This window comes from Ammospiza caudacuta, chromosome 8 (genome assembly GCF_027887145.1).
Source record: "Ammospiza caudacuta isolate bAmmCau1 chromosome 8, bAmmCau1.pri, whole genome shotgun sequence".
Classification (NCBI taxonomy): domain Eukaryota; kingdom Metazoa; phylum Chordata; class Aves; order Passeriformes; family Passerellidae; genus Ammospiza; species Ammospiza caudacuta.
In genome coordinates, this window is record NC_080600.1 from 13,708,064 (window position 1) to 13,722,469 (window position 14,406).

The window sequence follows — 14,406 nt, forward strand, 5'->3', positions numbered from 1 at the left end:
ATGTGAAAAATAGTTAATTGATCCAGTTTCAGACTAAACCAGCCAGGGTTAACATAGTCCCATGGCAGCAAGGGGCTCCTGCATCTTCTCATACAATAAAGTCAGGTACCACAGCTCTTCAGACTACCACTACTTAAAACAGTGAGGCACATTTTCTTCTATCATAGATTATTTACTAGGACTAGCATTACTGGGATTTTAAAGGACAGTTTTTCATAATTAGGTATCTTCCTGTTTAGGCCTTGGTATGCAGAAAAATAACATTTTAAGACCTGTAAAGGTTTTTCAAAGTTAGTTTGCCTGTAAGTTCATGTTTTATTTCTATCACGCAGGCAGAGAAGGAAAAACACACCCTACCACAACTCGGCCAATTTTCTGGTTTTGCATTTTTCTCCCTTTGTATAACAGCTTTTTAGATAACCTCGTGTGTACCTGAAGCAAAAAAAAAAAAAAAAAAACAGCTCCCCAAATGTTAGCAATTTTTATTTCCATCCCTCTTCCCTGCAGAGCTGAAACTGATACAACCTTTTCATAACCTTGGACCCAGTGGATTTTTCCCTGAAAGTTTCAACAGAACAAATAGGGAAAATTATTTAAGACACTAACTGACAAATGATAGGTTTTGAAAACTCAGAAACATTAAGAAAGTGCAGGAAAATAAAGAGTAAAAAGATTCCCCCCTCCAAAATATGCACCATACTAGGAAAGGCACACTGAAAGGTTTTGAATTTTTTTCTTAAATACCATCAGACTTCAGCTCTGTGAAAAACAATGTGAGTTGAGCAGAGATCTGTACACATGTTGTTGCAAAAGTGCTGCTTCAAAGCCTGCTGTTGTGTTACTGTGTCAGCAACATTTAAGGTTTTAAAGGAGGAAACCTTAATATCTGTTCATGTGGGAGTTTTTTTAATTCACATGAAGGTCAAGTGCTTTCCTGGAAGCCAGGCTGGCATGAGCAAGAGACAATTCACGTGCAAGTCAGCATCTGAAGGTGCAGTTTTGTGTTCAGGCAGCAATGCATTGTGTTAGAAATCTTCATCAAGATGCAGTTTTTAGACTTAAATCTTTTGTCATTATTGACTTGGTTTTGCTTTCCCAGCAGCCTGAACATACTGGGATAACAGAGGGCCCTCACTTTGTAGTTCTCTCCATGTATTTTTTGCTCAAGAAGGAAATACATTTCTGGTTACAGTTTTACTACAGTTAATAGGCACGTTCTTGATCAACGTTTTAGAAAAGGTTTCTGACTGATACTGCAATTGCAACAATACAGAATACAGAGGGAGGGCTACTACTGATTTGTCTGTGGCTGCTTTTGAATGCTTTAATGCTTTAGTTTTAAAACAGTTTTCTGCTGTTCCTTCATTTTTTTTCCTTTTTTATTTCAATCTTGTGTATCCCAGTAGCCATAATCAGTCCTGTATTTACTGTGATGCCCTAAGTCAAATCTTAATTTGATATTTTGGCTTCTGCTTCTTCCTTCTAAAGGCTACTTTACAAGAGTTTATTATTCTTTTATAGAAAGATTTGACACAAAAGACCACAGAGAAGAAGATTGAACCTAATCTCATTATTCCAGTTACATGATAAATATAACAGGTAAAAAAACACCTCTGCAAGATGCAGAGGTCAGTGTTCAATACCTGTGGGTGCCCTGTGCATCACAGCAGGACAGCAACTTCCACAGAAGCAGTCACAGCTTTATTTAGGCTGAGGGACAGACCACACGAGGGTGGCAGGTGCCTAGAAGGGGACTTGTTTACTTCCCAAATTTTCCACTCAGACAAGTGGCTGGATAAACATGAGAGCCTGAAATTCCAGCAGCTATGGCAAGCATTAAAAAAAAAAAATAAATATACAGGCAAGGCTTTATGGAGCACATCATGGCAATGGGCTCTGACTGAGGGGCTGCTCCCCTGAGATTGCTCAGGTGCTGCTCTAAATGCTGCAGAGGTGCCCAGTAATTTCAGCCCATGTGTTCCAGTCAGGTGCAGTTCCACAGGGACTGAAAACCACTGCTCTTCACTGGCATTTTGGGAGGCCCAAAGCAGTTATGAGTTAACAGCAGCTCCAACACATGGCCTTGGTGGGCAGAATTGGCAGGAAAGCCATGAGAAAGGGGCAGTAGTTGCTATGGATTGTGGAGTTCAAGAACAGGAGAAAAAAGCCTGCAAATTGTGCCACGTGTTTTAGGATCACCTGGATCTTTATTTCAGCCAACAATCATTGTCTGGCTGGCCTTGGAGAGGCTCTTGCAGATACCTCAGTGTGCCAAACCCCAGTCTGCTGTGAGCCCTAAAGCACATGCTAACAGCCAGAATTAGGGCCAGCAGAGAATAGGACAGAGGAAAACAACAACAGCTTCAAATGTAACTCAGAGAAACCTGAACAGACCTTCTGCCCCAAAGCAGAGGAACTGAGGTATATTTATTCTTGACAGATACTAGACTAATTTTGCAAGCCTCTGATAAAAGCCTTTCTATGGTATGGGATCTGTTCAGTGCTTACCTTTTCTGACAGACACAGTTTTTCCTAATAAAAGTAATTTTTCCTGCAAAATTTCTGTGCCATTCTTCATTAAGAATCTGTAGAAAAAAACCTGAAAGCAGGTTATTCTATTTCCTTTAAATAAAATAACATCCCTTATAACTTTTATTTTTGCTTTTCCCTGGTCCTTAGGAACACCAGAACTGTCCTTCAGCCCTTCTTTGGGGTAATTGCTTAAAGGTCAAATATTGTTCTGGCTAATGTGTAATTTCAAGGGCAAAACTAGTCAGAGCCATTTAATACATTTCTGGGAAGTCCTAAAGCCTGTTCTTTCTCTGTTCTGGCTTGTACTCCTTGCTGATTATCTTTCTGGTGATGGCAGAAGCAAAGGCAGCAATTTGTGCATCAGCTAACATCCCAGTGCTTCTCAGCAAACCCCTCTCCCAAAGCAGAATCCCTGCAGAGCACTGGTTTCTGTGGATATCCCAGTTCAGACTGAACAGGGCAGGTTTAGCTTTAGCCTCTGCACAGCATTTCCTTGAGGAGTTAAGCAGTAGGCTGTAATGATGTAAACTGGAATTTAGCCAGGGCAGCTAGGTCATTCCCCTCTAAGGTTGCAAAAGACATTTAAATCATACTCTGAACAGCTCTGCATTTTAACTAGTTCACTAACATAAAGGGGTGAGCTTGTCACAGTATGAAATCATTTTCAGAGGGCAGAAATAATGAACAATATTTGTGTTTGTACTGTAAAGCCAACTCAGGATGAAATCCCTACTCTTCAGCAATCACTGACAAAGCACCCTTTCACTTCATAGTCCAGGGTCACAAAGTCACAAGGCCAGCAACAAGGTAAAGTACCAAATCTTAAAATACTGCTATAAGCAGTGTTCTGACTTGTATGTGTGGTCTGAAAGTGAATGTAGCCCAAGCTTCTTACAAAGAATTTCTTGTTAATGTTGTTAGTAGAGGGAATGAAGCCCTTTAGGTAAATACCATCATGTGGCTGTAAGGAAAGTTACCCCACAGCTCTGGAACCCATGTATCAGCAGTTCCTGAGGCTGTGGTTTCTCAAATGCTTTGAACATGTAAGTGGCCACCATGGAAAGATGCATTCTCACCTCCCAGCTAACATCTGCTGCATCTGCTGTGCCAACACAAGCTCCCATTGCCTTTGTGGGGAACAGGCTGGGGGAAAAAATTCTGCGTATAGCAAAACCAGATAATACATGAATAAATAGTTTAAGATGTTCCCAGAACTGCAGTTCCACTGAGAACAGGACAGGACTTGTCTTAAAGAGGTTTTTCTATGCTCAGAACATGAAGTTTTAATGCTATACACCCAAACCTCACTCACATTTGTCTCAGAGCCTGTCCCTTGTGGTAGGAGAGTTGCAACCACACCTAGAACATTCCCAAGAGATGTTTGTTTGGTGTGATACCCGAGACAGCTCAGCTCTCATGCAGCAATTCCTGGTTTCCCCTTACACCCTCTTCCTCCTCTCCCAAAATAATAGGTAAATAAACAAATAAAACAGTGGCCAGCAGTTCAAAGAAAATACTTTTAGACTGATAGCATTAAACTGCTGAGGGTGATTGTTCCATTAGCTTCTAAAATGAAAACTGTTGATGAATTGTGAGCTTTTTAACATGTAAGGAATTATCATTATTGGAGCCATGACCTTTGTCTTCTGTTGACCCTTCCAGATGAAGCTGTGTAAGTAAGAATTAGCCTTATCATTCAAGAACAGACATTGCAGCCATCAACTCATCTCATTTCTTCATGAGAGCAGCAACAAAGGAATAAGTAGAAGGTAGTGCTCAGAAAAGCAAGAGGTTTGCCAGTTTTTCAAAATGGTTTTCTTATACTCTAGCTCCTTTATTTTAAACTAGCTAAATTATCCAGCCATAAAGCTGCTTATCAGTTACTGATGCCTCAACTTATGTTTGTTTGCAGTGCTTAGTTTATTTTATTTTTAGATTCGAGACTGTGATCAAAGCTTTGAATATCTTGGCTATTTGATTTCCTTTAGTGACCAAAGGAGTTTTCATTTCTTCCTCAAACCAGTGGAACAAGCCAACAAACAAACAAACTCTCCAACATTATCTGAAATGTTATCTTTTTCATTTTTAGTCACTGACTTTATTATTTTTAAAGTAACTTGGCTCTCTCAAAGTTTGCTAGTCAAAAGCAATATATATTTTACACCAAAGTCAGACAATTCTGTAAGGAAAGGTTTTATTCAGGCTAAGTTTCCCCTGCCCTTTGAGCTTCCTTGGCCCTACTCTCTTCCTTCCTCACTGTCCTACCCCTTCTATGGAAGAAATACAGGGAAATTAGGGACATCTTTCACAGTTCTCTTCCTTTTCCACTTGGAAAATGAAGTTTAACATGGCACAAAGTTCATCTTATTTGTTAAAATTATGTAAAGATAAGTTCTCAGTGTGAAAGACAACTGAACCCAGCCTCAGAAGGAGGATCAGAGGAGTTTGACACCTTGGGCTGTAGCCCTGTGACCGAGCAGGAGCACAGGGACTGCTGGGGTCACAGCTGCAAAGACAGTGAAGAGCAGGTCCCAGGGCACATTGCTTTATATATAAAACATTGCTTTAGCCTTCTGGTTTTCCTTGTGAGCTGCAGATTGCTCCATTTCCCCCATCACTTCAAAGAAGGAAAAGTACCAAAAATATAAACACTAAAAAACAGTGCATGAGCTCTTAGTACAAAGAGACTATTTAAACCCTGAAATATCCCATCCTGAAAAGAGGCCTTTTTCACTTGGCATAGTGCAAATGAAAACTGGATTTCTGAGAACTATCACATCTGTAGGAAAGAAAAATTTTCATATTGCTTGCTCCATCAGTCTGTACAGTATGTTATTTCTAGACTGCTCGGGATACAGAGACAGTTTATCTTTCTTTTTCTATGAAATCTACTAGCTGATCTCAAGGATTAAGTGGAAAGAAAAACTCACATCAGTTGCAAAATAAATACCCACTTCTAAATCAACAGGTTAAATGAAGCCAGAAAACCACGCTGAATGCCAATCAGTGCAAATCACCTGGAAGCCATAAATAATAACTTTCCAATTAACCAGCAAAGAATGTTCCAAAAAAATCTCAACTCAGAATAATGCAATGTAAGTAGAACCACTTACAAAATAATTAAAGATGGGCTGAGATAACAAACAGTGGACATTTCCAGCTGCCCCTCTCAGATCAGAGGTAAATCAAGCCACTTACACAGTTCAGGTAAAACAATTCAGTAGATCCTGTAGAAATGCTGCAAAGATCTCTCTATAGATAGATAAATATAATACAACCATGGCTGAGACCTCCGTTTAGAGATGGATACCAATGCAAACACAAACATGTCAAAAAAGGAGAGCTTCCTATTTACATTCCAACAATTTCAGAAGTGCTTAAATAGTTTTCCAGACTAAATACAAATGTGTGATGTATTAACATGGAAATCCTGCATCCAGAGAAATAAATTTTAAGCATGCTTAGCTCTTTGTTAGAGAGAAGGAATCTGCAGAGATTCACAGGTGCCGCTCAGGTTGCAAGAGTAGTGTCAGCAAGCAGAAGAATAGCAAAGGGGAACGGGCTAAAAAAACCCCATTCTTTAAAGCTTTAGGAGAAAGAAACCCAGGAAGTTCTATGCACAGCACAATGTTGCTAGTTTTTCCTATGATTTTTTGGGTTTGGTTCGATCTCTGATGACTACATTTCATCTACCTGGAGCATTCACGTTCCTTTTCTGTATGAATCTTCTGGTGTTGAGCCACAGCCTCCTCTTCACTGGGATGTTCATGGAGAATCTCTGCTCATCTCAATTAACTCCCTGCAGTGCAGCCTCCTGATCCAACAGGGCCAAAACTGACTGAAGGGTTCAAAAGTTATTTGGGAGGGGAGCGGGGCCGAGGGGGACGCACACAGAGAAATTGCAGGAAGTTTCATTTTTCTCATGGAACCAAGGCAGAAATCAATTCTCTCCTTTTGTCCAACTCCCTCCTAGGCAGTCATGCCAAGTGGGAGAGGCAGCTGCTGTGCCTTTTCCCTGAACTCACACACTGGGCCACCTGCAGCACCAGGGAGGGAAGAGGATCCAGATGATCACGCACAATGCACAGGGACAAGAATCTCACATTGAGACCCTGCTGATCTATCGACTTAAAATCTATTCCAAAAAATGGAATCTAACAAATTCAGTCTAGGTCATTGTTCTAAATAAGAATAATTAGGAAAGAACAGAAAGGAGGATTCCTGTAGGCACATCAAATGGACTTGAAAGATTACTAAAATGTCCTAAGTGTTTTATTACACTAATTTGTGAAAAGCCGTTCAACCAGAGATGACCCAAAAACTCTGCATGTGCAACACAGCAGCTCACACCACAGAGAACAACAGATTAAGTTTGACTCTGGGCAACAGTTAGGTTTGACTCTGGGTTTTACCGTAAACTTAGATTTTTTATTTTTTGTAGAAGATCCTTTTTTGCTTTAAATTTTATTCCTGTAATTATCAGTTGGAGGTTTATAGAACTGATATTAATTTCCTGTAGATTTACTGAAGTCTTATTCTGTAAGAGTTTTCTGTAGCATCTGCTGTTCTTTCTTTCATCTGTTTTGATCTCTGTGGTTGTTTTAATTACCATCTTACTAAGTTTGCTCCAAATTTACAGGACCTAGAGCCTTACACCAATACAATTTTTTCTTAAAAAAAAATCAAAGTTTTAGAGAGAAGGTAAACATGGATGGCATCTGGAAACTGGTTTGTTTCTGTTTTGTTTTCCACAAATAATCAGGCTTTGGACATCACATGTGTGGTTCTTATAGGTGAGGCACAGTTTGCCCAAGCAAAGCCCTGACAGGAACAATGAATTTTGCTGTTTGCAATCCTGCACACTTCTCCCATTCCCAAGGAATCAAACAATGCAAGAGAGAGAAGAGTTCACAGCTGCTTGGTATCCAGCCTGAAATGTGGAAGAAGCCATTGTGCTCAGGTTAATGTGCTAAATATTCATTACAAGGACAAATAGGCTGCCTTCATTAAGGAATGTAAAAGATGTCTTGTTTCTGACATCTTTTTAAAAGAGATTCAAGAGTTACAAGGAAACCACCTCTAGACTAAGGCAAAAGTGGCTCTCATCAAAACAAAGTTTAAAATATTAACAGCTTAACAGAACTCAGAAAACAAAAACTTTTAATGAATTATTTGTTAAAACTTTTTTCTCCATAGGGACAAAAAAATCGGTCTGTTTAACAATAGGGATTACGTTAATTTTCCTATCATTTTACTGAAATAATCACTTTAATTGTCACTTTCCTTTAAGTTTCATAATAACTACAGGCTCAGATCTATAGAATTTAGTAATAATGAAATCAGCAGGGTTCCAAGGAAATGATCTCGGGATCTTTAGGTCTTGCTATTTCTCAAGAAATTAGAAGAATAAGAAATTCCATAGCAAACATTCAATTCAAAATGATAAACTGAAAAGCCTACCTTTTTATTAGATCCAGTCAACACTAATTATTTCTAAAGTAAAATCTGAGTGGTATAAAGCAGCTTTTTTTTTATCCTGCATTCATTTTCCAAATTCAACTTGACTATTAATTAATGAGATCACACTGCAAAGAATGAAATGTGAACCAAGCCATTGTGCAAGTTTGCTAATCCTGTATTTACTTTTTGCCCACAAAAAAGTTAGGTTTTCATGTTCATAAAAGAAAATTACTGTAAATGAAAGAAATATCTGTTTAAGGGAAGAAAAACTAGAGTAATAGAAATCTGGAAAAATGAACAATTCAGAAATGCTGAAGTGCTCTCTTGGAAGGTTGTTACTGAGATTCAAACAAAGGGGGCATTTCTGGCTATTTTCTGCATACCAATAGTGAAATAGGGCTACAGTGTGCATAATGCAGATCAGAGGGGTTGAAACTACTGGCAAATATTAGGCAGGTCCAAGTTTTTAGAGGGAAAAAGGTTATCATTGCTTCTTTAGACTAGGTAAAGCCTGTCTTGTAATCCCAGGGGTGTCTGCTGGCTAAATAGAGCACAAACATCATCTGGGGCAAAGGGGGTTGTGTGTGGTCACTGGCACTGGTAGGGATGAGAGTCAGCACCAGGATTGTTGGGGCTGGTAAGGCCAAATATCTATTCCAGATACGGCACAGGGGGCACACTGCAAATACATTTGTCCCTTTTCTTGACACACTGATGGAGACAAAATCCATCTCAAAAGCCATTACTGGAGGCTCACGTTTATGAATTTTATGGCTTTGAGGGTTACAAACCAAAAGGCAACAACATCAGAAAAAAACCAACCAAAATCCAGTCTGATTTCCCATCCACCTCATGCCCCCAATTCTAAGAGCAATAATATTTGTCATTTGAGATTATGGGCTTTGGAGAAATAGGGTTTGTTAACCCCAAGTGTTTCATTTGCTGAGTTTGTAAATCCCTCGTGCGTAGGGTAAAAACCAAACAACCCTACAAAACAGCTGTGTTTGCATTTAAACAAACATTAATTGATTGAAGTAATGAGTAACCTCAAAGAATGGTTTGGAAAGTTCACAGCATCCTTCAAATGTTTGTAGACTATTAGAAATTAACTAATTTAATTTTCTAGGTACTCTTTTGCTACAGCTGTATCTGGGAGCAAGGGGTGGAAGGCACACCACGCTTGTGTGTAATGGTTAGGAATAAAAGAAATTTGAGTTAAATACTCAGAAAAGTTTTCTGCACAGTAAATCTACCTCCAGTTTCCAGAGGACACAGTTCTGTTACACTTCTGCTTTTTCAGAGAGGGGAAACACTGCAGCAGCAGCCTGGCAAGTGGGTTGTTCTGGGCTTGTTCTGCTCTTCCACCTCCTGCAAATACCCTGACACATCCCCCAGGTGTGAGAGTGGATGTTGGGATTTACAGAATGTTCTCTGATTCAGAGGCACATGGCCAGTCCCACCTGAGAGCTTAGGGCAGGGCTGGAGCCCCCAGAATGGCTGGGAAGGGAACACAGCACCCATCACTAATGTAATCCAGTCCCAGGGCTGTCCTCAGGCAGACGAAATGAAAAGATGGAAAGGTAGAACTCATTTCAGATATGTGTAGTACCTCTTCAAAGGAATTTGACATGTCAATGGTATAGTCCATAAAACAAGCCAAGAATTTCTTACTTTCTCAAGTATCACTCTTGTGATGACAGCTATCACTGCCTGGACAGATTTTTCTAACCACTTGTTCCATTCAGTTCTTTCAATGGTGGCTATTGCTGTCCTCTGAAAACAACTGGTTACTTTCAAAGAGGAAATGCAACTTTTGGGACTTTTTGGTTTTTAATTTACCTACTAAGACTTGACTAGAAAACTGTCTGCTCTTTATTTACACTAAATTTCATGCCTGTAATTAAATTATATTCCTATAATACATGAGCCAATTACTTCTGAGTTTTTTCCTACAGAAATCATAATTAATGTAAAATGATCCTTTGAACACCCCATGAATACAACACAGGGTGATGTTCCATAGCAAAGAATGTATTTCCTTCAGTATTTTGCCCTGTCTTTAGTTTAAGCAACATCAACTCCCAGCTGGGAGGTAGCCATGGAAATCAGGAACTCTCTGCAATGCATCAACATGCCCAGAAACCACTGAGCTGGTGGCAGCCAAGTCCAAAGCATGTACCTCATTAATTAATGCCAGATTTGTGGATTGTACACTGATTTGCTGAATAAGTTCCACTGCTATTCAGAAAATAAAGTGGGTAATCAGAACCAGATGATGTACACAGAAAATTTTTTATTTCCTTAGTTTAATTTTTCTAAAACAATAGGGCAGACAGTACTACTAAAAAGGATAAAAAGAAGCAATTCTAATCAAAGTTAGCTTGCAATAATGGTAGTTTGGTGCTAAATATTTGCCCCCAAATCAAGCCCTGGCTGTACCTCCACAAAGCTGCATTTGCAGGGAAGGTGGAGCAGCAGACCAAAGGACACTGTTAATCAACCAAATCCACTCAGAGAAAATGTTCACTTTGCCAGACAAGTTGTTCCTACAATACCAGATGCAGTGTTAGTGCATTGATTTTTACTAGTCCAAGCAAGATCTGGATTTTTCTCAGTCGCTCTGTGTTCAGAACTTTAATAGCACTAAAGTTATAAATTAGAAGACCCATTCCTTCCACATGAATTAAAGCACAGAGTCTAATTCAATTTACTGGGACAATTCAGATGCATTAGGAATTACTTACATATACATTTGCAAAAATCAGTAACTTCTAGATCCTTTCAGAGGGTGAAAATGAGGAGAGGAGACAGAAATTTCATGTCAACAAGGTAGGCACCAATCTGCTCAACCAGCTTCTGGTTTTCCAACACCACATAAGGTGAAGGGGTTCCAAAATGAAGCACATGCTACTAGTGTACAAAACTTGATGACATTCTTTATCTCCCCAAAGACCTGAGCTCCTAGATGTACCAAAAGAAAAGCTAATTGGACAGCAGCTCAGCTGCCTGTGCCTACAGCCCCATCCAAGCCTACAAACAATGCTGCTGAAGTCCATGAGGTCAATCAGATGGAGAAGTTGGGCAGAGAGGACCCTTCTGCTGAGCAAAAGTCTCAGCTGAACAAACAGTGCCTTGATCTTCCTTGGTTCATGCCTGTAGCACAGAACAGCTCAAGGTACTCAGGCAAGTAATTATATTTGTACTTTGTATTTGCTAAGGTTGCATGGCTTAGAAGAATTTACAGCTTTGGAATACCAATGCATATCTATAGATGCTTTTTCACATTTTCCATGATAAACATACTTCTCTATCTGCTAGCACATGGAATGAAGCCTTTCTCAGAGTCATGGCAGGCATAGGTTATATATGAGGTATGGGTTACCTCACATCCCTGGGCTGCACTGTTTCCAAGTTACACACACATTACCAGCACAGCAGGAGCTGTTATCTACTGCAGCACTCCTGACAAGGAGCTGAGGCTTGTAAAGGCAGTGGGAAGCTCAAACCTTTTCATTCTAAGAGAGAAATGATAGTACACATCCACAGGCCTGAAAGGGAGGCTGCCACCAAAAGGATGAGGACTCTTGCTCCATGGCACTGAATTAATGTGTAGTTTGATATAAACTTTCTGCATCCTTAGGGAAGTTGGCACAAGATGTCACTGCAATATTTCAGTGGTCAAGGAATTTATGAATCATAAATTATGAACAATTGGGAAAAAACCCAACTCCTTGAAAAGCTTTAGCCTGTGTCAGGGACTTACTAAAGACTTCTTTCCTGGGATTATTTGGGTAACTATCTGCATTACCACACAATTTAAGGATTCGCTACTGGAGAATTAAGGATCATGCTAAGAAAATTGTTCTGTGTATCATGTGGTTGAAAAGCTTTTAAACCTACAGCCTTTTAAAAAATATGAGGAAAAAAAAAGCTGTTCTGTATGAATGTAAAGGATTAGGAAAATTTTATACTGGATTACAAAGTCTCTTACTACATATCCAGCTGGAGGCACCAGTGCTTGAGTGAGCAGCAATGCCTCCAAGCACACTGGTGATGTTTAAATACACAGGGTTTGCCTTCACTTCTGGCAAAGCTAAAAAAATCCCAATTAATAATCAAAAGCTTCCATAGCAGACAAATAGTGGTAGATTCAAATTATCATATGAAATGAGAGTTTTGAGGCCACATATCCCAAAGACTAAAGCTAAAATCATGATCCATAACTACTGAGAATGCTGATCTTGCATGGGACAATAATGTTGCTGTGGACAGTATACCAAAGCAGTTTTGTTTCATCTTTTCTCATTTTTAATTTCTCATACATGGATTTTTAAATTCATATTCTGCCATGTGAAGTACCTCGTCTTTTAGTAAAGCTGAAAAACATGCCAAACTTTGCCCTAATTCTAAGAACATACTCTCCAGATCAAAATCATATGATGTGAGGGTCATTTTTATTCCTTAGCCATTACTTGTGGTCATTGAACCAGTCCCAGCAGTTCTCTGCTGCTCACAGTACCTAAAGTGGTGAGAAAGCTGACACAGCACATAGGCTGTGGCTTGGATTGCTTAGAAAAGGGGATCTCTCATGCTTAGCAATCCTCACTCATGCAGGGAAAGGACAGTTTGACTAACCACAAAAACAAAACAACTATTGAGTAACGTGCAGTCTTTGTTTTAGTGCTCCCCTTCCCATTTTAACATGGATTTTTCTGCAGTTTTCCATTAAGTTTTCTTACCTCACTTATTTAATTATTTTGCTAAGGAATTAATCACACAGTAGATAAAGTGAGGGATGGTTCTGTTATTTCAGTGGAATATATTCCCACAAAGGCCTCTGGAGCCACAGAAAGGACCACAACAAGAAACACAGACAATCCTTAATAATTTACTTCCCACAAAGCACACCTTGTGATGTGTGGCTTCATACTGCAGAAGCTGCCAATAAAAGCAACTTTTGTTTGGATAAAATCTACTTTTTGGAAAAAAAAACATTGTAAAATAATGGAGAGAAAGGATGAGGTGGGCCTTTTACTGGGTGTTTTATCTTCACTTTGTGATGTGTGGTAACTGTATGACTAAGAAAAAAATATACTTTTTTATTAAAAAAATTACCTGTACCAAGGATTTAATACCATGTTTGAATTCCAAAGACACTCAGAGATTAACAGCATATACATCTCTCAAACTGCACTTGGCTAAATTAATCACAAAAGCAGCTTTAGAGTGTCTGGGACCTATACAAAACAGGAAAAGTATTTCCTTCCTCCAGCTCCCCAGAGCTGACTTTCTTCATGGGACAACATGTATTTCATAGGGCTGGGTGTGGAATCAGCTCTCCTGCCCTCAGCAACACCACGTAGCCATCCTGCCCCAAAACCCATTGTGAAAGAGAAAAAAAAAGGGAAAAAAATGCAGAGCATGCAAATTCACCCCACCCACCAGTGAAGGAGAATAAGGGAGTGATGACTTCCACTGGGCTCTAGTTGCTAGAAACAATTTAAGTGTTGAAGTTTTTCTGTCCCTTACTACAGAAATTGGCCCTCAGAGCCACTGGAGAGTGACACGTGGGAGAACTGGACTGTGCAAGGGGGTTCATGGAATATTTGTTATTCCCCTTGGATTTGACTCCAGCAAGTCTTTCAGTCTGAACAAACCAGTCAGTCTGAAGGCAGGCAGAGGTGTCTAAGGCAATTGAAGACCTAAGAGGAAAGCACACTTTTTACTCCTTGGACTCCACTTTTCTTTCTCTTCCCTAAACACCTCTCTTGGCCTGGAAAGACATTCATCTTGCTAAAGAATCAAGAGTCCCTAAGTACAAAAAGAAAACATGGTGGCTTAAAGTAAAACCATAAAATAGAAAAGTTAACAGCACTCAGTTACAAAGAGGTAGATGCTAAAAAGAAATCTTTATTTGTTGGTCCTGACTGGGGTTTTACTCAAGATGGAGGTTTGGGGCTGAAGAGAGAGGATTCCCTGTTCTGAGAGGAGCCTTTGCCCATCTCAGTCACACAAGCAGGGGAAGACACAGTTATTTATCTGCAAGAGCTGACAGCCCTGATCTGGCTGTTACTGGTGCAACAGCAGCCTGGAAAGCAAAACACTTGTGCTGCCTCAGCTCCCGACCACAAGAAGTATAAAAGAAAACCATTTTTGCCTTAGTTTTGTTCTTGGACATAATCAGGACCCAATTCCATTTAAAAACCATTAAGTATGGCTGCCATCTTATTGCAGGGGCTCCATATGTTGTCTCCTTATCACAAAAGTTCCATACCTTCCTGGTGATTTTTCTTGGGCAGCTCCTCCAAGCACTGACTCTTGCTTCTTCACAAAACAGCCACTGACCCCAGTTCCCTTCTCACCCAGCCACCCCACTCTTTTATAGCACTCTTCTCATCTGTGAGCCTGTTAAAG